Source organism: Phasianus colchicus, chromosome 4 (assembly GCF_987193195.1).
Source record: "Phasianus colchicus chromosome 4, bPhaCol1.hap1.1, whole genome shotgun sequence".
NCBI lineage: Eukaryota > Metazoa > Chordata > Aves > Galliformes > Phasianidae > Phasianus > Phasianus colchicus.
Genome location: NC_143439.1, coordinates 19,239,584 through 19,264,614, shown reverse-complemented (window position 1 = coordinate 19,264,614; position 25,031 = coordinate 19,239,584). Strand labels below are relative to the sequence as shown.

Genomic DNA, 25,031 nt, shown 5'->3' with positions numbered 1-25,031 from the left:
GAAGGCATTGCTGTACACTGTGGAAGTTGTATTATCAGAGAAAGAAAGCCTGGTATTTTGTGTAAATTGCGCTGTTCTTTACAGGTAACAGCATGTGGCCTGTAGGGTTTAGTGTAGTTTAAAAAAAATAAAAAGAGAAAAAGAAACCTGCAATTAGTGATAATTGCCATCTGCGTTTGGTGCTCTCAACTAGCATGAACGGAACTTGATTGTGGTGTGAGAAATTAAAGTTGAAACACTGTGATAAAGCACAGCATACAGGAACACATCTTTCCTGGATTAAAAACAGCTGTTTGGCCTATTTCCAAGTAACAGGAGTCAGACTGAAGTCTAGAGGTCTTAATTTTCTGACTTGCTGAAGAAAATACTGAATCTGTGGCTCTTCTAAGCTTCAGTATAATCTTGGAGCAATGATGCCTCATCCCTATAGTTGTGGTATTTATAACTTTTGTAGCTTTTGAAAGTGAGCATACACATAAGTGAACTCTTAATAAAATTAACTGATTTAAACAAAAAAAATTGATTTAAGTAAAAAAAAAAAAAAAAAAGCCAGATGTTCTGGTTATGTTCTAGTTTCCTTTTTTTTTCCCCAGTACAATTTCTGGATTTCTACAAGTTATGGAACAGTAGCATGTTGGAAGGTCTGTACCACTGAAATTTTTGGCAGGTGTATGGAATCTGTTAGGTCATGGTCTGAACCAGTGATTGAGCACCTGTGAAGGGGTGTAGCCAACCCTGGGAGCACAGGTGGAAGCAATTCACTTGTGCAACCCCTGCATCCACAGTTCCCTAACCTCATTTGAGGGCTGGTAGCCGCAAGGGAAGCATCTCTACTGGGAGATCACCTCCTTTGGAGTGTTGGGTGAGCTCTGATCCTCAGAAAAGAGTAAGTAATTCCTTCTTTGTTACCTAATTGTGATTGTTACCTTTCTTGGGTGATCTGAAACTGGTTTTAAGTAGTTACATCTGCTGCCTCCTGTCCTTACAGCAGGAGTGTGATGTTTCAACCATATTGAGGCAATGCTGATAAATACCTTTGCTAGTAAAGATAATTATGGCATTTTGATGAGTCTGAATATGAACTTGAAAAAAATGTATAATTGTTAATTAAAACATATAATGCTTCTTACAAGTAAGCTTATTTTTTGGTATTAAGTAGTCCACACTGATGTCTGAAATAAAATGGAGATCTTTCTTAGACGAAGTGGAATATTTTGAATTTACAGCATTTTGATTCTGAATCTGCTGTGCTTAATGGAATCTTTTGTAGAAGCCTGAAACTGCCTCAGCTTCTTTTGAAGCTGGAAGCTTGTTCTAGTTACCTACTTTATATGTATAAATATATTTTCTTACGGTATTAATTAAGAAGCACTAGATACTAGAAACTGAAGCAGTCATAAGTTGCTGCTGCTGCTCCCAACAGAGGGAGTAAGTTTGGTTATGGGGAAGATATTTTTCTGATGTGCTTGGAAGTGCCGTATACAAAAGAAACTTTTTTTTTTTCCTTGCAACTTTGCAATGGCTGTGAAATAAATGATATTACATTTATGTGAGAACGATGCTTGTGTTTTGCCTTCAATGCTGGTTTTCTTTGAAGAGTTGCAGTGTTAGCTCTGACTTACCATTAGAATTTCTAGTTCCTGCTTTTCAATTTTGTGGTTGCTTCAGAATATTTTTCTTCTAGAGCATGGCTAAAGAGGTTTGAAACAATTGCAGAAAATGAATGAATTGAAATGATTGGAAGAACCTCAGAAGAACACAATCTTGGAACAATTTACAGTGACCTTGAGGCATTTCAGCTGTGCTAATTACTGGAGAATTGAAGTTAGGATTTCAGTGGCAGGAAAATATGCAATTAATGCATCTTAAAAGGTGGTGTTGGTGGGAAGTGACCGATAGGAGAGTTTCTAGGTGATTTGATTTCTCTGGTGAGAACTGATGATGCTGGTGTCCTTTTTCTTTGGCATGGATCAGCTAAGAACTGAACTAAGACCACAAGCTTTTCTTATTTTTTAGAACAACAGCTGTGGCACTATAATGGGAGGCAGGCATGCCCAGATTCACACCATGTTTTAACCGGTGATACGGGAGTGAGGAGCTGCGTTCTGATATCTTGAATCTATTAAGTGACTTGCTAAGCTGCTGTTTAATGATATCAATTCAATTACTAATGTCTTTTGGGTACAAGGTGAAGTTTCACTTACATCAAATAACTACCCTGTAGGTTCTATAAATGCCAAAGCTGTTAGGCTGTTTTACCTGTGGAATGCAAGAAATAGTGTTTAGCTGTAAGTAAATCAAATCAATGTGGTATCATCTGCTGACTTACGAATGCAAAAGACACGTCAGGAATTTCCTTTTTTGTATCAGCTTTGACTGTGAAGTTCAGTGCTGAAGTGGGAACTCAGATACCTTTATTGGTGGTGGTAACTGTGTGTGCTCAGCAGCAAACAGGGATTTTCTAGAGTAAAACTACAAGGGTAAATGCTTTGTGTTCCTTAGTAAACAGACTGAAACAATTTTGGAACTTCTAACTTTCTGACAGCCCTTGGATTTTAGATAATATATTCTCCATATTCAACCTTCCAGTACCTCATCTGTCTTGAAATGCAGCTGGAGGGTGTGAGAGATATGGAATGATGAACCCAGAAACAACTTCAGTCTAAGATAAAGCTTTAGGAGGTGAGGATTGTATGTTGAACAACCGGAAGGAAGTGGTAAGGAAGTAATTAGCCAACTCTAATTTTTTGAGAATAAGCCATGGATGAGAGGTATGGGCCCTTTAGGCAGAAGAAAAGCAGATATTTTTTTCTGCTGTAGCTTTTGAAGCTGTCTTGCGTGTTATGGAAATCTGGTCTATCTGAAACAACTTTAAGCTGGATGCAGAAGTACTTCGAAAACCATTTTTAGAGATGGTTTACTGATTAGCTTATATCCTTTTATCAGAGTGGGGTTTTTTGAGGACTGGCCCTTGGCTAGATTCATCCAACACCCAGTGACCTGGATAGAATGGGCACTACTTATTACATGAGCATACATCATAAAATTGAAGAGACTGCTGAAGGTCAGAATAAGGATGTAGCGTAGTGATCTTGACAAATCAGACAGTGCCCTAAAATGAATAAACTGGCTTATTCACTCCTGTTCCAAGTGCAAAGTAGGTTAGATTGCAGTTGGACTCGATGGTCTTCAAGGTCTTTTCCAACCTGAGCAATTATATAATCCTATGAAATAGTAAAGCTAAATAAGCAATATAGCTGGCAAAAAATTTGAGTAAGTCATCCTGGACCATAGGAGCATTTGCTTTTTGTTCAGCCATACATTATCATACTGAGATGCATGCAGAAGTTTTGATAACAAAGTATATGAGGCATAAAATTAAGTGTGAAGGGGAAAAGACAATTTGTCCTGTGTGTCAGTAGTAGATAGAGTGTAAATAGCAGCAAGAAGGAATTGGGTTACTCCTGGTAGCATATTCTAGGGATAAAATAGTTGACTACCTGACTGGATTGTCTACAGTGGTGACGGTATTTCACTGTTTGGAGCTTTAAGAGCAAGGCTGTTCAAGTGCCTGTCAAAATTTGCTGATAAGTCTAATACAGCATTGGTGTGAAAGATTTTCTTGAAGTGTCTTCCACCAGCTGCGCATTTTCATTATTTCAGAGGTGAGAAGGAAACTTCTGACCTTCCAAACACTGCCACTCTCTATCTTTAAAATCAGTTACAAAAGATCTTTGTAAATGACTGTACACCAACAAATACACAATTAGCAGAGCGGCATGGCTAGGCTGCTTTCTTACAGATTGTAAAACGAGAAGGATTATCACAGTGGAAGGGGTTAATTGAAAATAAATGAAAATGCTCACCTGTGTCCTAGGTTTGCAGAAAAACTCCAAAGGGAGAGATGTCCAGAAAGAGAGCCTTCCCCCTGGCAGTCAGCCCTTAAATGGGGTCTAGGAGAGGTGCAGGCAGGCTCCACCCCTTCCAGTCACACAGGTGAATTGCCTTCACCTGTGCTTCACCTGCTTGTCTCAGGTGATTAATCAGTGGTTCAGGCAGCGATTTAACAGTTCCCATACGATGACTAAATCTGTCCTTTAGGTATATTCCTGCAGTTTATTCATAAAACAGAATCCTGTTGGTCTCATTTCAATCTGGAGGGAAAAAAAAAATAAAAGTAGTTCTCTGACTTGCACATGGAAGCAGAAAGCATTTTCATTAACTTTTACTCCAAAGCAGAAAATGGGTTAGTTGTTGGTGCAAGGAGAATGAAAAGATATAGATTTCTTATTTTTTGTAAGGCCTTTTCATTTCCTAGTTGATTTCCATGTTCGTCTGTCCCTAAATTATGCCGCTGTTAGAATGAAGCGGCTGTCAGAAAAGCTGCCGTGCTGGAACAGAACAATCAATGGGTGGAGGGAGGTTGCGATATTTCTAGGAAGTATTTTGCTGATGCAGTTTTCTCTGTGCATCTGTTTGCTCTGGAGCAGCAGTAAAACACTAATGAACTTGTAAATTTTACTCTGGATTCTCCAGATTGTTACTTTTAAAGAACTTTGCTTCATTGATCTGTGAAATTTAACTTCTTCCATGTTTTACCCCGGTGTATCCTGTCTCTGCTACCATTAGCCAGTACACCAGCTCAGAACTACTGTTTTGTCTCCTTTTGCTGGCCTTAGGCTTTTTTTCTTTTTTTCTTTTTTTTTTTCCCCTGGGGATTTATACTGTTTTTCAGCAGCTGCCATCTCTTGTTTTTCTTTTCTCTGCTGTCATTCTAGACTTCCAACTTTCGGGACACCATTGCTGTTTTTGATTGCTCTAACTCCGGTGCTATTACTTTCCTTAAAGGATATAATTTATCAGTCTTCTCAGCAATTCCATTTCCTCGTTCCTCCTCATCTAGTACTTTCTCTTTTATCACGCTCAAATCCATCACTTGGCTATCCATCAGCTGTGTGCTACTCTTGGCTTCGTTACCTCTATTCCTTCCTCTCTGACTACAGGTCCTTCAGTTTTCCCTGCTGACCGCTGTCTGAGCTACTTCACCCAGCAGTGACTCCACACTTCATTAGCCCCCGCTATCCATGACAAAGCTCAAGCTCCTGCTTTCTCTTGTCCTTTCAGCTTCGATCATCCTCCGATTGTTCCTTTAACTACTCCAGTTTTCTCTTAGCTGTCTCGTATATTTGTCTTTATTGTTCTACACCCCACACCATCTGTTGTGCTGCTGCTTGCATGACTCATCCTGAAAACAATACAAATCCTTCTGCATCCTCAAGTACTAAGTTAGGGAGCCAACAAAGGCACTCTTGTATCCAAAATCGACATCAACAGCAGTCAAGCCAAGATCCTCGTGGAATTCAGGTACATAATTTTTGTTTAAATCAGTAGAAGGGAGGTGCCAGATAAGTCTGAGAATCCAGCCAAAGCTTCATCACAACTCCAAAAAAAGGAGGCAGTTGTTTCCTGTGGCTGGATTTAAAAACACTTCTGCAGGGATAACCTGAAAGTTCTTTGGTTTCTTAGCAAATAACCTTTTTTTTTTTTCTGCACATGCAATTACCAAATGTTTTATGAGCATAGACAACATATGGTCGGTATACAGTGGAATAAACTAAGAAAAGTCTGTCACAGATACCAAGATTCATACACATAGTAGAGTAGGCAATAAATATGGAAGCTCATAAAAACAGAAACGGAATGTGCTGTCAAATTTTTTTTAAAGGTACACAAGGCACACAGTGCTACTTAACAAAATGATTAACAAACGATTAAATCGTTTGGTTCCATAACCCGAGCAGGAATAATTTTACCTATATTAAAAAGATCTCTTCCTCTAAAGTTTTAGAAGGCATTAAAAAGCCTTAATGACCTTAATTATTGTCTTGTCTCATCTAACACCTGGTTAAACCCAAGGTATGCTACACTGAAGTCAGTGGAGACAGATCCTTGCAAGGAGGCAAATTGGGCTTAGAATGCTAACGATATGTTTCAGAGTAGCTTTTAAATGCAATTTTTAAATTCAGTTTTAACAGAAGAGCCTCCTTTTGTTAACGTGGATGGTCAGTATAAAGTATTTCCTTTGTGCAGCGGCATTTGAACAACAAATATATTAAGCATCGTGAATTATTTCTAAAGTAAAGTAAATTATTTTTACCATTAGTAGTTCCAGCATCTTTATTAGCTTAATCCTTAGCAGTCTTGAGATCTTTTCCGTTTTCCCCGTCTTCGGTTTCATTTGTCTGCTAAACCTCCGGTTCACCACGGGATGGCAGTCTCTGCAATGCAATTCACCCTCTGGAGAAAAGCCTGGTTTTGTAAGTGCAGTAGTGGATGTGCATACTGCTTTGCACATGAGTGATGAGTAGAATTGGAATCACTTTTCCTTGTTGCTGAAGTATAAATGTGTGATAAAACTCGTCTTTAGAATTCTCTCACTTAAATTCATTTTACAATTGAAACTTCAGGGCTTGAAAGCATGCCAGACAGGAGCAACTTGCACTTCTATGGCACTATCCATGCAAAGACTTTAGAGTTACTGTCACACACTGACTTCTTAATTAATCTATATATCCATGTGTATACACACACAGTCAGTGCACAGGCTGAAAAAACTGTAGTACAAAGTTGAGTGAATTACTCAAAATTACAGCATTACCTAGGTTAAAAATGAAGTCTTGTGATCCCACATCTACTATATGTCTGGTGGGTGAGGAATTAAATGGCTAAAAGGAACTGGCTATTTAAGTGGTTAAAATACAGAGAGTGTAAAGACAAATGCAAATCCACGTGGCCACCAGTCATCATTTCTGTAAGTTAAAATTGTAAGTCAGAACGTAGCAGAGGCAGAGAAAGCTGTGTGGGCATCACCAAGGTTTCTGTGCTATGGTTGTATGGTGAGTTGACTACGACAAGCTTTAGGAGAAGTTCATGCTAAAACCTGACATCTGCCCTAGAGCACAGTGGAGAAAATGTTGGTACAGTCCCTGTGAAGCACTGCAATCCGTGACTATACTTAATTCAGCTATAGAGTTTTCACACTATTGTGTTTTAAGATAGTGAGGTTCTCCTGTTTCATTTGGAAAGAAATTTACGTGACAGCTCATTACACATCTTCTAAGTGTCTCTTCAGCAGTAAAAGGGAGGTAAAATGAAAATAGAAGAACACGTGCAGCAGTACCTGCGGAAAAGAGCCCTTCCAGCATGCTAATGTCTAGCACAAAGATAGCTGTTTTTATGTCCCTTTTTCAGCTGCTCTGTTAGCACTTTGCTCTTAGTCCATAACATCTGCTGAAATATCAGCAATAACAGAATATTAGAATAAGAAAAGATTAAGCACACCCTCCTTTAAGACTGTCTCTGATAATGCAAGACCTTTGAAATTGGAGGACTGTAAACTGGCTCTGATTCTCAGGTCTGACCAATAGTGCCTCTGTCTCCTCGTGTTTCCATGAATTTGTAGCTGCGTGCTGTGCTTTGCTCAGATATGGTTCATAATGCTCCTTTGGGCAGGAAGCCTTTGTCTCAGCTTCACCTTTTCCAAGTAAAGGACTCCTCTGCATTTCAATTACATGCACAATAGATTCCGCGTTAATTAAATTTTATCATGAGAAACCCTACCACTAAATTCCCGATTGATTCTACTGCTTATCTCGGTCAGCTTGAGGTTTCAGATCAGACTACTTTCTAAAGCCAGCTTTGAAAGTCTTCCACAGTTTTCTATGTTCAGCCTTCCCTTTTTTTTTTTTTTTTTCCTCCCCATTCTCCCTTTCTTTCTGCTTACTGGGAAGTGCCAGCGTCCTCATTAGAGCAGCCTGTTTTGCATTTCCAAGGCCTCCATTCAAACCCTTGGCTGGTGACTTTCTCCATGTTTCTGTGCTTTTCTCTGCCCGGGAACATGCTGCTACACACCCTGCGCTCCAGCCCAATCTTTTCCCATGCTGACGCAACGTGTTTTTCGGGCTGCCACGCGTCCCAAGATAACCTTTCCCAGAGTCTGTGCTCAGTCACGTTCTGTTACTTAGTATGAGAGGGAGTTTTCTCCCTAACTGTACGGCGTTGGTCAGGCAGACTGCTGTGGCAATGCCCAGACCAGGGGTGGATGATCTGGGAGACAAAGCATCTTTTTTTTTTTTTTCTTATTGTGTTTTCTGCTGACACCACACATGGAGGCAAATTCTGCACAGCGAAAGGCAAATGTTTGCGTGACAATAAAGTTACAGTAGCTGCAGCGCAGCAGACTGCGTGTGCTTGTCCTTTCTGGGCAGCTAGACAACTGCCTGGATTCCTGTCCCATCAGAAATGTCGACAAGGAAAAATTACAAAGATGTAGTGATTCAATACTTAACTGCGGGAGGAGGCAGGGTGTTCAGTTCCTGTTGATGATGCTTTGATTTCTTATGTTGAGAAAAAAGATCCCTTAAAGAAGAAATGCCACACAGACTTAGAAAAACCTGTTGTTCATTAAGGATTAATTTACAATACAGACAGATTCCAGCTTCAGAGCTTTCTTTCTAGCTGAGTTACAGGTGTGTTTATGATGTGAATGTACTTGAGTGCTTTGGTCCTAAGGAGCGCATTGCAAGCTCACATAACACACCTGCTCTAGCAGAAGTGGGGATGAGCTGTAAAGAAGCTCCAGTGCTAACTGGCCTCCACGTAACCTCTGACACTGGTAGCCCTGGATTCTCATTTCAGGCTTGTATTTTCTTGTTAATTATAGAGTGTACTTCTATTACTTAAAATGCATGGTATTTGCTTGTTCAGCGGTATTGCTTGGAGGAGTGAACCTGCATTAGATTTTGTTGTATTGTCTGCACAAACACACCGGTGGCATTGCTAGGCTGGAAGAGCTCACTGTGTGATAGGAATGGAAGAGCAGGCTGGTGGGAGAACACTTTTTCCAGAGGATACTTTGCCCTCCAACCTGAACTTTCAAGAAGACTTGCCTACATGGGGAAACTGAAGCTTCCTGGTCCCTGCCAGAAAAGTCTTACTCAGATACGTTTTAGGAGGCTGCTGACACTGCACTTGATGTGTTTTCTTGTCGCTCAGAAAAATGCCTACTAAATTTAATTCTTAACTACTATGGCAGTTTGAGGGAGGACCTCTCACAGAATGGCCCAGGTTGGAAGAGACTACAAGGATCATCAAACTCCAACCCCCCTGCCACAGGCAGGGCCACCAGCTTCCACATTCAATACTAGACCAAGCTGCCCAGGGCCCCATCCAATCATCCAATCTGGGCTTGAACACCTCCAGGGACGGGGCATCCACAACCTCTCTGAACAACCTGTACCAGCACCTCACCACTCTCATAATAAAGACCTTCCCCCTAACATCCAACCGAAATCTTCTTTCTTTCAACTTAAAAACATTTCCTCTTGTCTTGCCATTATCTACTCTACAATTAACAAACATACAGTTGTAAAGAGTATTGTAGTTAGGATGGTATTTTACAGGTTTATTTACAAGATTATTGTGGTAGAAAGAGACAGTATAAAAGAAATACTCACCCATATCCTAGGCTCACAGTGGAAAACTCCTGAAAGGAGAGATCTCCAGAAAAAATCCTTCCCAGTGGCAGTCAGCCTTAAATGGGGTCTAGGAGAGGTGCAGCCAGGCTCCACCCTTCCAGTCACACAGGTGAATTGCCTTCACCTGTGCTCCCATGGCTGACTCATTGTTTGTGTCAGGTGATCAATCAGAGGTTCAGACCGTGATTCAATACTTCCCATACATCTACCCTTGTAAAGAATTGACTCCCTTCCCTTTGTAGGCTCCCTTTACATCCTGGGGGGCTGCAGTGAGGTCACCCCGCAGCCTTCTCCAGGCTGAACAAGCCCAGCTCCCTCAGTCTGTCTTTGTAGGGGAGGTGCTCCAGCCCTCTGACCATCTTCGTGGCCCTCCTCTGGACCCTCTCCAACAGCTCCCTGTCTTTCTTGTACTGGGGGCCCCAGACCTGGAGGCAGTACTTCAGACGGGGCCTCGAGAGGGCAGAGTAGAGAGGGACAGTCACCTCCCCTCCCTGCTGGCCACCCCTTTTTTGATGGAGCCCAGGATACCACTGGCTTTCCAAGCTGCAAGAGCAACAACTGCTTTGAAAATGATGTTCCTGAAGTGTCTCCTTACGCTCTGGGATGCTGTGATGGAAGCCTTCTCCTCGCTCAGCACGCGCTGCTTTGCGCTGAGAGCCTCGGGGTGAGGAGCGTGGGTGCGGGAGCAGCTTTGCCTGCAGGTGTGAGCGGGCTTAGTGCTCACGTGGGCACGGGGAGGGCTTGTTCCTTTTGCTTCGTGTTCTGCAAACGTGAGACTTCTATTTCTGGAACAGTCTCTTTTAAAGAAATTTTCTTTGAAGAAATAATAAGGTGTCCTTCGTTTGATGGTATGAATGGGGTTTTTGTAGTGTGTTTGGGTGAATGCGCAAGGAAGGGGCAAGGAAAACCGGGCAGAACCAGGGCGCCCGGATGGGCTGGGATGGTAACGCGGCACCCTGCTTTCTATGCTCCGTGGCTTCCGAGGGCGGGGCGAGGCCGGAACTCCTCGCCAGCCCTTCCCTGGCTTCCTGCTTCGAAGCCCGGCAGCGCAGGTTGCCCTGCGTGCTGCAACAGAGCTTCCCTCTCAGGGAGCCAGAGCCGCTTCTGCCGGGCGATGCAGAAAACGGGGCTGCTCTCGGCTGCAGCTGCTGCCCGCGTAACTGACACGTTTTGTTTGTGTTTGTTGTGTTAATTAGAGAGAGGGTAGTTGAAATTCCTTTCCCCCTTCTTATTCTCCTTCATTTCTCTGCGTGGGTGGATGTGCTGATAGCAGCATCTGTACGCTCTTGTGTGACCATCCTTATTGCCATAGTTCACAGCTCCCTAACGTTGTCTTATCTCCATGGGAGAGAGAAGAGCTAAGCTGTCACCTGGTGCATGTTGTGCATACAGTGTGTCCCCCGTGCTTATAACTGTTCCTGATGTAGGCAGACGTATCTCAGTGTGACGAGGAATGGCCATTCCTTGTGTTGCAAGGCTCTGTTCGACCAGAGTGCAGCTATTGCCAGACCCGACACAGCTGCACGCTGTCCTAAGTTCTGTAACAAACCTTCCCTCACTGCTTGCTCGCTTCCTACCGAGGCTCACCCCTGTATTTCTTGTGCAAATCGGTTTTGCTGTCCTTTCAGCAGTGCGGTTGTGGAATCGCCATCGCAAATCCTGGCACAGAGGCACCTTGGATCCCTTATAGCTGCACGATGGCAACAATTCCTTCTACAAAAGGAGAGTTTCTAGAAAAGAAACAACTGCACTATGGGAATTGGTGGAAACTGTATCTCAGTTTCACATCAGATCCTTTAATTCATTAGCAGGGCAAAAATGTGTTCCTGCTTGCAGCTTCCAGCACAATATTTAGTAGCTGCTCCACATGCGTGTCGTGTTCCCCCCAGAGCCAGGCAGTGCCTCCCTCACCTCACAGTTCCCCGATGGCAGCTGGGGAACACTATTCAGCGTGCAGGCACCATCCACAGCACCTTCAGGAGAGATGAAATGGGCGTTTGCTCCCCCCCCCCCCCCCCCCCGACTTTTCCTACTTGGCAAGCCATTCGCTGATCAGAAGCAGTAATTGGAACGTTAATCAGGGATGCTGTTTCTGTGAGTTAGCATTCGACTGAGAGTAAAGTATCTGCTGCAACCATTTCCTACACAAAATATGGAGAAGGGGAACTGTTATTTAAAAAAAAAAAAAAAAAAAAAAAAAAGAATAGTCTTTTTTTCAGTGGCATCACTTATCCTCAAAGTACACAGAGAACGAGATCATGTTAACTTCAATGTTTTATCTCTGCCATATTATCTAAAAATACAGTATTTTCAAATGCTGGAAGCATACATTAGATTCCTATTTTTAGGTAAAATTGTGTTATTTTTAGATGAAGTCATATTTCCATTTCCATACATTTGACATAGGCATTCAGAAATATTTTCTAACCAACTGTAGTCAATTTTTTTGGAAATAGATTCAGATCATTTTCTTATTTACTTTTCTTTTAATTGAAATGTTAGGTGTAGTTTTGCAGATCAAATAATGACAATGGACCTTGGAAGCGAAGCGTTCTGAATACCAACACCATGATTGCAGTGGAAATCACCACAGGAGCGGACATCCTAAGTCACAGCTGGAGCCAGTGATTGAGCACCTGGCGGAGGGCAGGGCCAACCCAGGGAGCTCAGCTGCATGCAATGTTCCTGAGTGAGCAGAAGGGGAGGAGCCAGGCTCCACCCCTTCCCAGACCTCATTTAAGGGTTGGCAGTGCAGGCTCACCTATTCTCAGAGATCTTTCCTTTATTTTTGTGTATGCTGCTGTTGTGTTTGAGCAAATTCTCGCTTGTGGCACCCTGGGACTTTGCTGCTCTGTTGTCGTTGCTATGCCTTCTGTCATGTTACATTTACGTTATTTTCTTATTTTCCATTGGCCATTTGCAGCTGATGTGGAAGCTCTTTTGGCTTCCTGTGTATTTAATGATACTTTGCTTTGTGAAGAAGCTGTAATGTAAAATAAAACCCATATTTAATTTATGCAGTTATTATATTTTCACCACGGGAGGACAGAGCGTAAGTTAGAATCATCATTTTTTTGACACGAAGATCACGTGTATAGAGCTCATTGGATTGGATTCGGTAGGATATTTATCATGTCTTTAGGTAGTTACATCTAAATTTCATGGAAAGGTAAGGTAGTGGAAGGTCACAGTTGGGTGGAATTAATTTTATTTTTTACTGAGGAAAATGAACATCTGCTTCTTTTCTTTGAAAGTGCAGGGACTATTAAAAAAAAAAAAAAGAAGAAGAAAAAAAATAAATCCCGTGGTGATTTGCATGTTAGTCGCTCTGGGAAAGTATGCATTAATTCATTTCCCTAGTTTGTTTTTACTTCTGTAGTAGTACAGAAGTAGTTACTTCTGTAGTCCTTACATTTATAGAATTTCTAAGTATAAACTGAATCTCTGATTGTGATATATTTTTCCATGTTTGATTTTTTCTTGGCAAGAAACGTTGCAATATCAGCCTGTTTTCCACTGATTTTGTTGTTTTACTTCCTCCTCCCATCTGAAACACTGATGTGAGGAAAAACAGGAATGGTAAGTGGGCGGCTATGAATTGAGAGTTATGGTTTTTGATCTGCTGATCTTTAGGACTGGACTGAACTGAAGTAGTAAATCCTTTAAATGGCCTCTTAATGTTAAAGATAATTAAATCCTAGCCTACTATTTGGAATATAATTTCAGGACCTGCTCTTGAGCGGGATCTTGGCAGGGAACTTGATGATCCTTGAGGTCTCTCTCAACACAAGCCGTTCAGTGATTCTGAGATATTCAAAATTCGAGCTATGTCTTTGTTTTGTGGAAATGGTTCTTATTTTATCCAGTTAGTTTTTTCCATAAATTGCTGAACATATAAATTAGAAGACCTATTAACTGTTTTTTTTTAATTATAATTTTTCTAATAGTCATGGGATAATTTTTATCAGTAAGAACATTATAGGCAAGAAATGATGTATCCTAGAGCTAATTGGTTTTAATTCTGAGTAATCAAAAAGTATTGCCTTAGTAGCAGCTGGGAAGGAATTTTTTTTTTTTTTCCAGAGCATGTGGTATTAGGCCATGTTTTGGTTCTAGGAGAGAAAACAGCGTTGACAACACAACAATGTTTATGGTTGCTGCTGGGCAGCGTTGTTCAGAGCCAGTGCTGTTGTCAGTGAACAATCCATGGAGCTGGGAGGGAATGGAATAGGGACAGCTGACTTAAAGTGGTCAAGGGGTATTCTGTAGCGTGTGACATCACATGGAAAGAGTTTTGAAGGGGGTGAGAATTCATCTTGCTCTCTTCCATTCACTGGGGAGCTAGCTGAGCATCAGTCAGGTGGTAGTGGTGAGCAATTACTTGTCCATCACTTACTATATACGTTTGTGTGTGTATGTATTATATATTCATAACTATAAATCTCTATCTCAGTAAAAAGTTTTAGTTCTGTCCATGTAGTGGAGATGCTAAGTCAGGGCCTGAAGCAGTGATTGAGCACCTGGTGGGAAGGGAGGGCCAACCCAAGGGAGCTCAGGTGTATGCAATATACCTGAATGATCTGAAGGATCCACCCTGTCTCAGGCCTCTTCTAAGGGTTGGCAGTGGAGGCAAGGGCATCTCTTGCTGGGGATCCCTGCCTCTCAGATCACCTGATGCCTCTCAGAGGTAAGCAGATCTTTCCCTTCATTTCTGCATCTGAGGTTTCTTCATTTGGATTTGTTCTCACTTGTTGCCGCCAAATACTTTGTCACCCTACTATTGTTGCAGTACTTTCCATCCTGTAATAGCATTACACCATGAGCTCTACTTCGTTGTTTTTTTGCAGTTCTCTCCCCCATCCCTCTGGGAAGGTGGGGGACAGAGCGCTTAGCCGCCAGTGGGGTTAAACCACAGCTGGTATGCCTCCCAGTATTTGCAGAAGGGCATTTATTTCAGCAGACCTAGAAGCAAGTCTTAAAAATAGGGAATATTGAGTGTGGAAGCTGGTGAGTCTACTAGTAGATGACACTGATGCTGCTTAGTTACTGTAACAGTAAAGGCATTTTCAGCATGATAGCTGTGCAGAAAAAGTACCTTTGGAGAAAGCATGACTACATAGAACTTTCATAGTATCTTTCAGCATGATAGCTGTGCAGAAAAAGTACCTTTGGAGAAAGCATGACTACATAGAACTTTCATAGTATCTCAAACTTTTTCTATAAAGACAGCAGGTTTATTTTGGAAAATCTCCTTCAGTTGTTTGCAACGAAACTGAGAAAGATGGTCCTCGTGGGTTTCTCTGGTCTCTAGCAGTTGGGTCAGCTGGTATGAAGCGTCATCAGAACCCTAAGACACTTTCTCATTGAAATTTTTGTTTGTAGCCAAGTTCACATAAAGAGTGAGGGTCCCATACTTGTTACAAGGAACCACTTATTAACTGAGCAATAATTATTTAAACACAGGTGATTTAAAGACATAATTTTAAGTAATATACTGGCAAGGAAACTCAAGAAAGAGCAGCTGGGTATTTTGAAAGTGCATTATATATAGAATTTGATAATGTGATGATGGAGAAGCTTGAAATCAGAAGCTTAAGGAAAGGGGTCTGAATCTATTAATGTTAAGCCTAATGGTAGTTGGAACACTTGAACACATGGAGAAAAGGAGGTAGGAAAGCCATGATGGAAAATACTGGTGAATCCCAGTGTTCCAGCAATGCTGAAATAAGGGGACAAAAATTAAAGTACTCCTTACACTCTTAAAATAATACTCTACAATTCTAGTATAACTTCATGTTGGTAACCTAACTTTAGTGAGTTCTTCAACCTTACATTTTATAAACAGAACAACCAGACATAGACTCTGACACTGATGTATTACAGCATAGTATGAAGTTTAATATGGCAGAAGGGTGATTTGAGAACTCCAATGATCATGGAAGCATTACGAAGTATCATCATTTTACACTTTTTGATGAGTCAGATAAGCATATTTCTATGCAAGAAATCATCTTGATCAAAACTCAGTTTTTATTTCTGTTTGGAAGCTGGATTTTATACAGCAAACATATCCTAACTAACTTGAGAGCATCTGTAGCTCAACAGTAGACAATATCAGTATTTGCAATATCAGAACTAGTGTTACCAATTGGAAAAAAAAAACACAATTCAATTTAAGTTACTTAATATATCATCAGTAATGACATAACAGTAAAAATCCCTCTTCTTTTAGCATTGTCTGACTTAAGTATGGAATCATTTCTGTGGGGAGAGATACCTAAAGGCTACCTAGCCCCATTCTCCTCCAATCAAGCAGGCCACCAACAGCTGGATGTATCACTCAGTCTCCTCTCACCTTTTGTCATTTGTTCTCCTGAAAGAAACACACAGCCATAGTCCAATGTATACAGCACTCTTGTCATTCATAAAAAAACTGGAAAAAACAATTATTGCATAAAGTTGTGACAGAAGGAATTTCTTCTTGCATTCACTGGTGCTGAGAGGTGCAGTTTCCAGCAGCTGTTACTTTTGGGTGCTTCCAAAGGGTTTGTGCTTCAGGAGTTAAGTTTGTGGAGCAATAGTGAGCTGCGACAGCTATGAGACCATTCTTGAATAACTCTGGTTTTTGGAGTAAGACCAGGCAGAGGCCTAACAGGTTGAAGTACTTCACAAGACAACTGTTTTCTGTAGCAGATGCTGGAAGTAGTAGCGATAAAGTCTACAGTAGAGAAAGAAGGACCTGCAGCACAGGCTCTTGGCATAGAAGGAAGGCTCTCTTTACAGTTGTAGTTTTAGGAAATCAGAAACTAATCAAATGCATATACAAGAACTACTTTTAAAAAACGTAGATGATTACTTCATGCTGTAAAAAGGGGATGTAACAGGGAGAACCTCTCTCTCCTCATGCAATTATCTACCAAATGTTGAGCACCACCAGCCTCTTTCACGTAACACAGTGAAAGAAACCACTGAGGTGAGTCATAGCACTTCCCTTTCCCCAAAAAGGAATTCTGAAGTTATCTGATCTATCAACCTTGCAACCAGATACCTCTTCAGCAGCAAATGAAGTTGCTCTGGGCTTCATCCACTTGAAATTCCAGTGCCCCCAGGTAACCCTGTATCTTTCTCCCTGCCTGAAACCAGCCAGGAGGTGAGAAAATAACACCTGCTCTACTGTACTCTGCTTTTTCCTTTACCAAACTTCCTGAGGTTCTTCCAGCTTGGCATCAAGTTCCTTTTAAATGGTAGTCTCACCCTGCAGCTGTTCAACCCTTTTCCTGGTGTAAATTTTATACGCAGACTATTTTAAGAGAGTCTGAGAGATAATTGAGAAGTTAGAAAATAGGAGCATGAAAAGTCTAAGGTGTCTGAACTGGAGTTAATGGTCTTACGCAGTCAAAATGTAAAACAAAGTATTGTTTTTTGTATGCCATTTCTGTATTAAAATGAGCATAGGGTGGCTGGAGTTAAATGCAGCTTTTGCCTAAGAGCTTTAAATACAACCACAGGAGAGGCTGCTGCAAAAACTGCTAGCAAGGCAAAGACTACTTATTTAGAACTTGCAGAGCAGCAAGATGCTTGCTAACTGCATGCATTTATTCCTGGTTATTTCTTCCCCTAGACATTTATGACTTGTTATTTACCATGTGTTACTAATACTATACCCTCTCCAACTACAGTGCAATAAGAAACACTTTTAAATACAGCCACTTTCCTTCTTATTATCTGAGTTTAAGGGCACTTTGAAGGCTGTGATTTCTAGTTTACTTTGAGGATGAAAGGCAAGTTTCTCTGTACAAGCCCTTATGATGTGTCTCATGTATAATACCTTCAGTTGCTTACTAGAAAGTTGTCTTTTAAGTAGTCATACAAACATTTAATCAAAGCTGTCTTTTTAAAAAAAGATCAGTTTTTCTTACACTTAAACTTTAAGGTCATTGATAAATGTTTAACTTTCATCCACTAATATTGGAAAGTTTACTGGTAATTGCATGGAAATCTAAATTATATACAATACTTACAGCAGAGAACCTTCACTTCTTTCAGAGTTATTCATTCTGCCTGTTGACAAAGGCATCTACAAATGAATATATTTTGCATTGAACTCTTGAGAAGGTAGGATGTTTCAGAAGCATATTTTGTATTTATGTGCTACTCTGATATAGCAGGGCTTTGAGAATTTGGTTGAGAAAAAAAAAACTAGCAAACTCCCTCTGATTCTAAAGCACTACTTTAGGTTCTGCTGTCTCGAACATGGGCTTCACCAGGCACAGGAAGATGCAAGCTGCTGGTAAGCTACCACTAGTTTTTGGATATGCTGAAGCCAAGCCCCTCACCTCCCAAGATCCCTTTTTCAGAGGTAAGGTCCCCATAGCCAGGTGCTTTTCTGTTCAACTAGATTAACCTGAAGTCTAGCTTACCAACTATTGACAGCAGCTGTCCCCTCACATAGGGAGCCCCTAGGTGAAATTAATAGCATTTAAGCAGCTTTGAACCTTTGGTTACATGAGCAAATAACGATAACAGTTAACAAACATAAGAGTTACAGCCATCAACTGCTAGCATGACACAGCAGCTTTGATAACAGCACAGCTCCAACCTAAAAATACAACTAGATTTGAGCTCTTAAGTCCAGATCACAGTAGCTTAAGTTTAACAGTTTACTTGTGTGAATTTTGAGAAAGTAACATACCTGGTTCTAGCAAATTCTGCCAATTACTGTAGTAGAATTCCCATAGCACTGACCTTTCCTTGTGTCAATGGCTTAAATACTTATTCTATTTTTCTAATGATAGAAAGTGAAGCTGTACATTTCATTGCAGAATATCCACAGCAAGTACAGGATCTATTCCTGCACACCCACTATAGGAATGATTTTACACATAGCTGCACATCTAAAGACTCCTGAAAAGCTATTTCCCTTTGCCTCCTAGAACTATGGAAGTTTTTCCATGCAGTGACCTCTCAAATTATAGACTACAGCATCTTTCAAGGAAGCATTACTTGTGCTCAGAAAGCACCTAAACTCAGCTCCCCCCAGCTCTGCCTCTTCCCTTCTAGAGAGAAACATCACAAGTAAGTCACCACCATCCAGGAGCTCCCAACAGTCAAGTACAGGTACCCCCCCTCCCGGGGGCCTCGGGGGCCCGGTCCCCCCCCCCCCTCCCGGGGGCCTCGGGGGCCCGGTCCCCCCCCCCCCTCCCGGGGGCCTCGGGGGCCCGGTCCCCCCCCCCCCTCCCGGGGGCCTCGGGGGCCCGGTCCCCCCCCCCCTCCCGGGGGCCTCGGGGGCCCGGTCCCCCCCCCCCTCCCGGGGGCCTCGGGGGCCCGGTCCCCCCCCCCCCTCCCGGGGGCCTCGGGGGCCCGGTCCCCCCCCCCCCTCCCGGGGGCCTCGGGGGCCCGGTCCCCCCCCCCCCTCCCGGGGGCCTCGGGGGCCCGGTCCCCCCCCCCCCTCCCGGGGGCCTCGGGGGCCCGGTCCCCCCCCCCCCTCCCGGGGGCCTCGGGGGCCCGGTCCACACACAGACGATAAAACCCACCCTCCCACCCAAAAAAAAAAATATCTCTTTAGAGATAGTGCAAAACCCAGCCTCCAGCACCCAAAAAAAAACCAATCACCCCTAACTACTGGCTCTGCTTTTGGTGTAGTCTGAACAACCACACAACTTAAAAGACCTTAACAAAACAGCCCACAGCTTTCACTAAAATCAACCCCCAAATTCCCCCCCTTGAGAAAACACAAAAACTGAGAAAATACACAAGACCCACCTGGCAGCCTTGTCCAAGCAGATGCACTGCAAAACAGATGGTACAGGGTACACTTTGGCCTAAAAGAAAGCACAAAGGACAAACCAGCCAATGACTACAACCACATTTAAGACATTCACCCCAAAAATCATAACCAAGCTCGTGACACCAGTCCAGAAATAACTGCACAGCCAAACCTCCTTCTCAGGAAGACTGAGCCACCAAGCAAAAAAGCATCCCACAGGAAGGCAGGCTATTTGCCAATATCAGCCTCTCTATGCACCTGAAAAGCACCAAACAAACCCAAGCACATCTAGAAAAATTGTCTCACCAGTCACACTGTGAGTCAGGATGCAACCAGCACCAATCACAGGAACAGCTGTTTCTCCCAGCAACTGTAAGACTAAAAACAAGTTTGCAGGGCTCAACAGCAACCTGGGAAAGATCACAATACTCACATTCAAAGGACCACCAACACCTCACATCTATCCTTCCATCAGGGCACCTGCAGTTCCAGAATGAACTTGACAAGAGCAGGACTGGTGGCCTTCCTCATCAACATCAACTGCACCACAACCTGCAAATCACAAAGACAACTCAGGAATGCAGGGCCCCTGTAAACCACCACAGAAAATAGAGGAAAGCCCCACACAGGAATCAAAGCCAGGATCCCAAACTCCTACAACAGGCTGTTGCACTACACATGCTGTGCTCACCACACTTCTCAATCCATCAACCCCATGCCTCCAGGAAGATCACACTATCAGGGCTGGAAAGGAAGCATGATCCTGCACAACACAGTCTGTCTTCCAACATCCAGCTTTCAACTGCATCTCAAGGACTCTCCAGGTTCACTGGCATCTTCTTGCTTGTCCCAAACCTGCAGAAAGACAACAACCACCACAAATGGCACCCTGAGGGCAGGTGGCTCCCACTCCTGGGCCCCTGGATTCAGAGTCCTATTGCTAAGGAAACTACTCACAGCAAGAATTGGCCAGTCTGGTATCTGCTTCACTGCTAGTCCTGCTGCAACACTCACCCTGCAAGAGAAGAGGATACAAGAAAAAAAAAATGTTTTTTTCAGCAGCCCCTGTGCTGCTTTTTCACTCCCAGCAGAGACAGGACCAGACCAGGAGGCACTGCCCCATCCCAGTCACCTTCACTCAGATTAAGGAGAAGGCCTGAAAGTACCATGTAGACTTCCATAGAAGCAAAGGCAGCCCACCTGTGGCCCTGCATTACCTCCAAAGCAGACAGGATGCAAGTACATAAGCAGCCACTTGTACTAGCTGGAGGGAAAAAAAAAAAAAAAGAGGAGGATAATAGTGTTATGGCAGCACCATATCTGTGCAGGTCTTAAAGAGGATAAGAGCCTAGCAGCTTCTTGCTAGACATAGGGAGCTCCAGGAGCAACCAGCAGAGGCTAAAAAGCTTTGGCCAGGTCTTGTCCCAGGCTCCAACTGAGTACAGCTGTGCCCATACAACTGGGGTCTCACAGCACCTGAAGGTCATTTCTTCATTAGCACAGATGAGCCTCATTAAGGCCAGCCGAGAGCCATGGATGTCTCTTCGCTGTACATAGTGACAGGAGAAAAAGAAAGTAAGCAAAGTGAAGGAGGAATGATTCAGGCAGAAGGGGCTGCAGCACCTGCACCACACCCCTGGGGTGACTCTGGGCACCCTAGAATTGTGTTTGGCCTCAGGGAGCTGAGCAGCAGCTCTGTGCTGACCTCTCCCCCCCCCAAAAAAAAAAAAAAAATACAGTGGCAGCTAAACAGCAGGGGGAACCCAACAGTGGTCCCACCCCAGACAAGCGGGGTGGGAGCCTGGCAGCCTCCAACCAGAGGCACAGGGCCCCAGGAAGCCCTGATGCATGTCATCCCTGAGCCCCCAGCACTCACAGCCTCTGTAGCTTCACTGGGGCTGGAACTGCTCAGGGGCTTCAGTTGATCCTTTGCTGTGAGAGGTCCCGCTGCAGTTCTCATCCTGCAACAGGGAAGGAAAAACAAAACAGGAGCTTAGAGAAAAACAATCTGAAGTTTAAAAACCAAACAATCAACCTGAATACGATCCCACAAGAACAGTATCTTGCATCATTTCTTACCTACAGCAGCAGGGCTGCGCTAGAGGGCACAGCCTCATCCTGATCACCTCCCCCATCAGGGTGAGAAGAAGGAACTGCAGCACTCACAAGCCTCAGGGTTGTGCTTGGTCTCAGGAAGCCCAGCAGCAGTCCCGTGCCAACCCTAAACCAAGAAAAAGTAGAAACCAGACAAGGGTACCATGATAACCCCAAAAACAAAGGAGAAGCCAGCTGCAGTTCTAAGCCAGAACCACAAAAAAAAGCAGGTAGAAAGCCCAGCAGCCTCTTGCCAGACACAGAGAACCACAAAAGCTCTCCAGTGGCTCTCAGGGGCCTCCAGAGAGGGTTTAAGAGGCTTTGAGGCAGGCCCTGCCCAGGGCTCCCAACAAGGCACAGCTGTGCCCCGGCAGGCCCGCCCCCACGGCACCTGGAAGGCATTGCTTCGTTAGCACAGGCGGGCCTCGTTAGGGCCAGCCTAGGATACTGACTTCATGGAACCTTGGTTGCTTCTGCTCTCTCAGCTCTTGAAAACGATAGTTGGCTCTTTGCTCCTCAGGCAAGAGGTTCTTTGGATTTACATTGCATTTTTTCATTTAATTAGAAAAAAAAAATAATGAACCAGTCGCTGAAGAGTCCAGTCCTAAGATACGAAGGGACCATTTGGAATAATCAGTATTGACCTTCAGACAGCGTAGATGGCACTGTCTGACACAGCTATGTTGCATAGCTCCCTTCCTCAAAATAAGTCTCAATAAAACAGCGGACCCCGATCTCACTCCAGGTTTGTGTGCCGAGTGACTGATCTGGTTTCACTAGACAGCAGAAACCTGTGTAGCATAACAAAAGGTGTCATTCGCTGATTTTTGCTTCAAAACCAAAGCAAACAAAGCAAGAGCTGAAAATAACCAAAATTATATCAAGCTGACAAAAAGACACCGGCGGGAAGCGGAAGACAATAGAAACAGTGATAATGACATTGTCTCGTGCTTTCGTTACGTGAGCAATTGCGGATGCACTGCGCAGTCAGAAGTATTTCAGATTGCTGGGTATATGTCACGATCACTACTTCACAAATATGTAGATCCTTTCCCACAGAAGCTTTTTTTTTTTTTCAATGCAACAATTCTAGATCAAACTGTTTCCATTTCAACGGATCAAAAAAAACCAGCGCAATCTAGAAACAGTTTTAACATCCGTTGCTCTGACGGGGATTCCTGAAGCGCAGTCATTTATCAGTATGCAATCTTAATTTCCGTACTCATCTGAATTGGTCTCATTCTGTGTTAACTCAGCCTGACATAGACTATATGCAAAACTAAGTATAAAGCTGAGTAATCTGGGACAATAGTTAAAATAGACACTTACACAGATGCTAGAACTAAACAGCAAATGCCTTTTTTTTTTTTTTTAAGGTTTATCTGGTATGAAACTGCTATAACTAACTTCTTTTGAATATTTCCATATGGTTTTGTGTGTTGTATCGGCAGTCACTGAATCTGAGGCTTTGGTATAAAAATAAATTCTCCTCATTGAACGTTCACAGCTCCGGTAAAGATCAGTCCCGGGACCTGCGAGGTGTTGTCCAGTAGGGAGCCTACCTGAACAGCTGAAATAAAAGCTTTTCATTTTCCTGCAATGCCAAAGCCATACATTGCAGAAAAAACCTACACAATATATATCAGAATATATATTTTCGCTTGCCCATTCCCCTTGTCCTAGCAGACTGGCACATCTGTCAGACTCGAGGCTGTGGGATAAGGCCCCGGGGACCTGGGTGGATTTTGGCGCTTGCTGCCAGACTCCCCGATGTTGCAAAATGAGGCCTTTGGCCACACTGCAGTTGTAAATAAGTTGGAGCTAGGAGGAAAACACCAGAACTGCTCAACGTGCAGATGCTGGGGTATATCGATTTTAGGAGAGTGATGATGAGAAATACAACAAAATGCAGGATGAGCCCTTCCAGGCAGCTCAAGTTATTTCCACATTGCAAAATACTTTAGAAAATGGGCAATTTTTCTACCAAAGCTTGCAAAAAAAAAAAAAATAATAAAAAAAATTGACAAAGCCCACTGGTCACATGGCTATGTTTCCTTCCTTGGCAATTTGGAAGCACTTACTGACTCAGTGGCTGGATTGTGTCAGGGAATTCGCTGCATCTCCTCGGTGATTTCACTTCCCCTGAAGAAAAACTCGGGAGTGATCACTAGGATAGCAGAGACTGATTTATTTTGAATAGCTTCTGTATATAGCATCTGTCTTTGTGACTGTTAATGCTGTTAGCACAAAGGGTTAATTTAGTCCTAAAAGGATTATAGATCTGCAGGAGGGCCTAATTAATAAAATATTTGATGAGCCATTATAGACCTTAAACACAATTTTCTCCGAAGCCCAAGGAAGTATCACCACTTCCAGTATAGGAGAAAAGCAGAAGTTTGGCTTCACGAGCAAAACATTTTGCTGACTGGCTGAATCAGTCTTATCTCCTGTAACTAACACAGAAGACTGGAGAACGATAAAACTCCAGGGGAAAGGCTCCTTAAAAAAAAAAAAAAAAAGTTCTTCTCAGAAAGGTGAGTCAATAACTAGAGGAACTAGAGGTGATAGCTGAAGAGAAGTCCATCCCGTATCTGTGTGGAAGATGCAAAAGACCCTTTAGCGGCAGAGAACAGCAATGTTCTCAGCTTTCTCTCTCAGTTCTCCTTGGCCCTGGAACAGCAATGACAGGTATGTCTTGCAGGAAGCAGGAAGGTGGGGTTCTGGCCAAAGCGCTGGAAGACTGTGACGTAAGGTCTTGTGGATCCTGGTAGGGGAGAAGCAAGGACACTATTGCTAAAATCTGGAGAGTGTTTGTGGGTCAGATGAAGCGTTTTCGTAGGAAACGTTCATCTGGCCAGAGCAGTAGGATCCAAGAATTAGATCTGTATACCAAAAAAAGGTGATTGTCCACAGAATGACCTCTGCCAGTGTTGTAATTTTTGTGTGTGTGCTTTGTTCTCACTGCTGATGCCTTGCCTTGTTTTGAGCTTTGAAAGCAAAGCTATATCCTTATGCTAATTCCCCAATAAAAAATAAATAAAAATGCCAATAAAAGTAGGCAGAGCATGTCAGTGAAATCCTGACCACATGTGAGTTTTTCTCCCAGTGATATTTATCTTGGGACTTATCTTAGAAATGCAATATTTTATTCTTTTATTTTATGTATATATATATATACATATATTTATTTATATTTATATATATATATAAAGTAGTATGTTCAGCTCCTTGTAGTCAATGGCATGACAGTAATAAGCCTTTAAAATGAGGACCGGGACTTTGCAGTTTAGCTCAGGAAACTCTTACTGCTCCTAAGGGACTCAGACAGTGATCGTGAGGGAAGCTGACAAGCACGCAGATGAGCTGGGAGCTCTGGCAGAGCAGGTGGGGTGAGGAAATGTAGAATTAGGCATAGAGGGATAAATGGGAGGGGGAGAGGAAGGAAAGTCAGTCATACCCTGGGATTTGTAGGTGGTGACAAGAAAACTATATTTGCTGTGACTGTAGCTAGTGAGCTGGTGGGACATCTGTCATCCCTACTTTTCAGCTCTATGGAAAATACTGGTAGGGCTTCAAAGTCGTATTCCCTTTTCAAAATGAAATCATCAAATAGCTGTTTCAGGAAGGATCGTCGT

General features: G+C 42.9%; 2 long non-coding RNA genes across 10 annotated transcripts; both read right to left on the bottom strand.

Annotated features, from left to right (window-relative positions):
• Positions 1-3,808: 3,808 nt before the first annotated feature.
• On the bottom strand, positions 3,809-8,433 carry LOC149918102 (uncharacterized). Its single transcript, XR_016466377.1, has 3 exons — positions 7,784-8,433; positions 6,158-6,297; positions 3,809-4,154 (listed from the first exon to the last, which is right to left on the bottom strand). It is a non-coding gene; the product is annotated as an uncharacterized LOC149918102 (long non-coding RNA).
• A 6,989-nt stretch (positions 8,434-15,422) lies between these two features.
• On the bottom strand, positions 15,423-23,381 carry LOC149918101 (uncharacterized). Of its 9 annotated transcripts, none has more exons than XR_016465878.1 (5): positions 21,179-23,381; positions 19,994-20,317; positions 19,299-19,854; positions 17,558-17,613; positions 15,423-15,909 (listed from the first exon to the last, which is right to left on the bottom strand). It is a non-coding gene; the product is annotated as an uncharacterized LOC149918101 (long non-coding RNA). The 9 variants fall into 9 exon arrangements; XR_016465876.1 differs by having other exon boundaries at positions 19,299-19,357; positions 19,475-20,317; positions 21,179-23,380; XR_016465877.1 differs by having other exon boundaries at positions 17,558-17,597; positions 19,299-19,357; positions 19,475-20,317; positions 21,179-23,380.
• Positions 23,382-25,031: the final 1,650 nt, after the last annotated feature.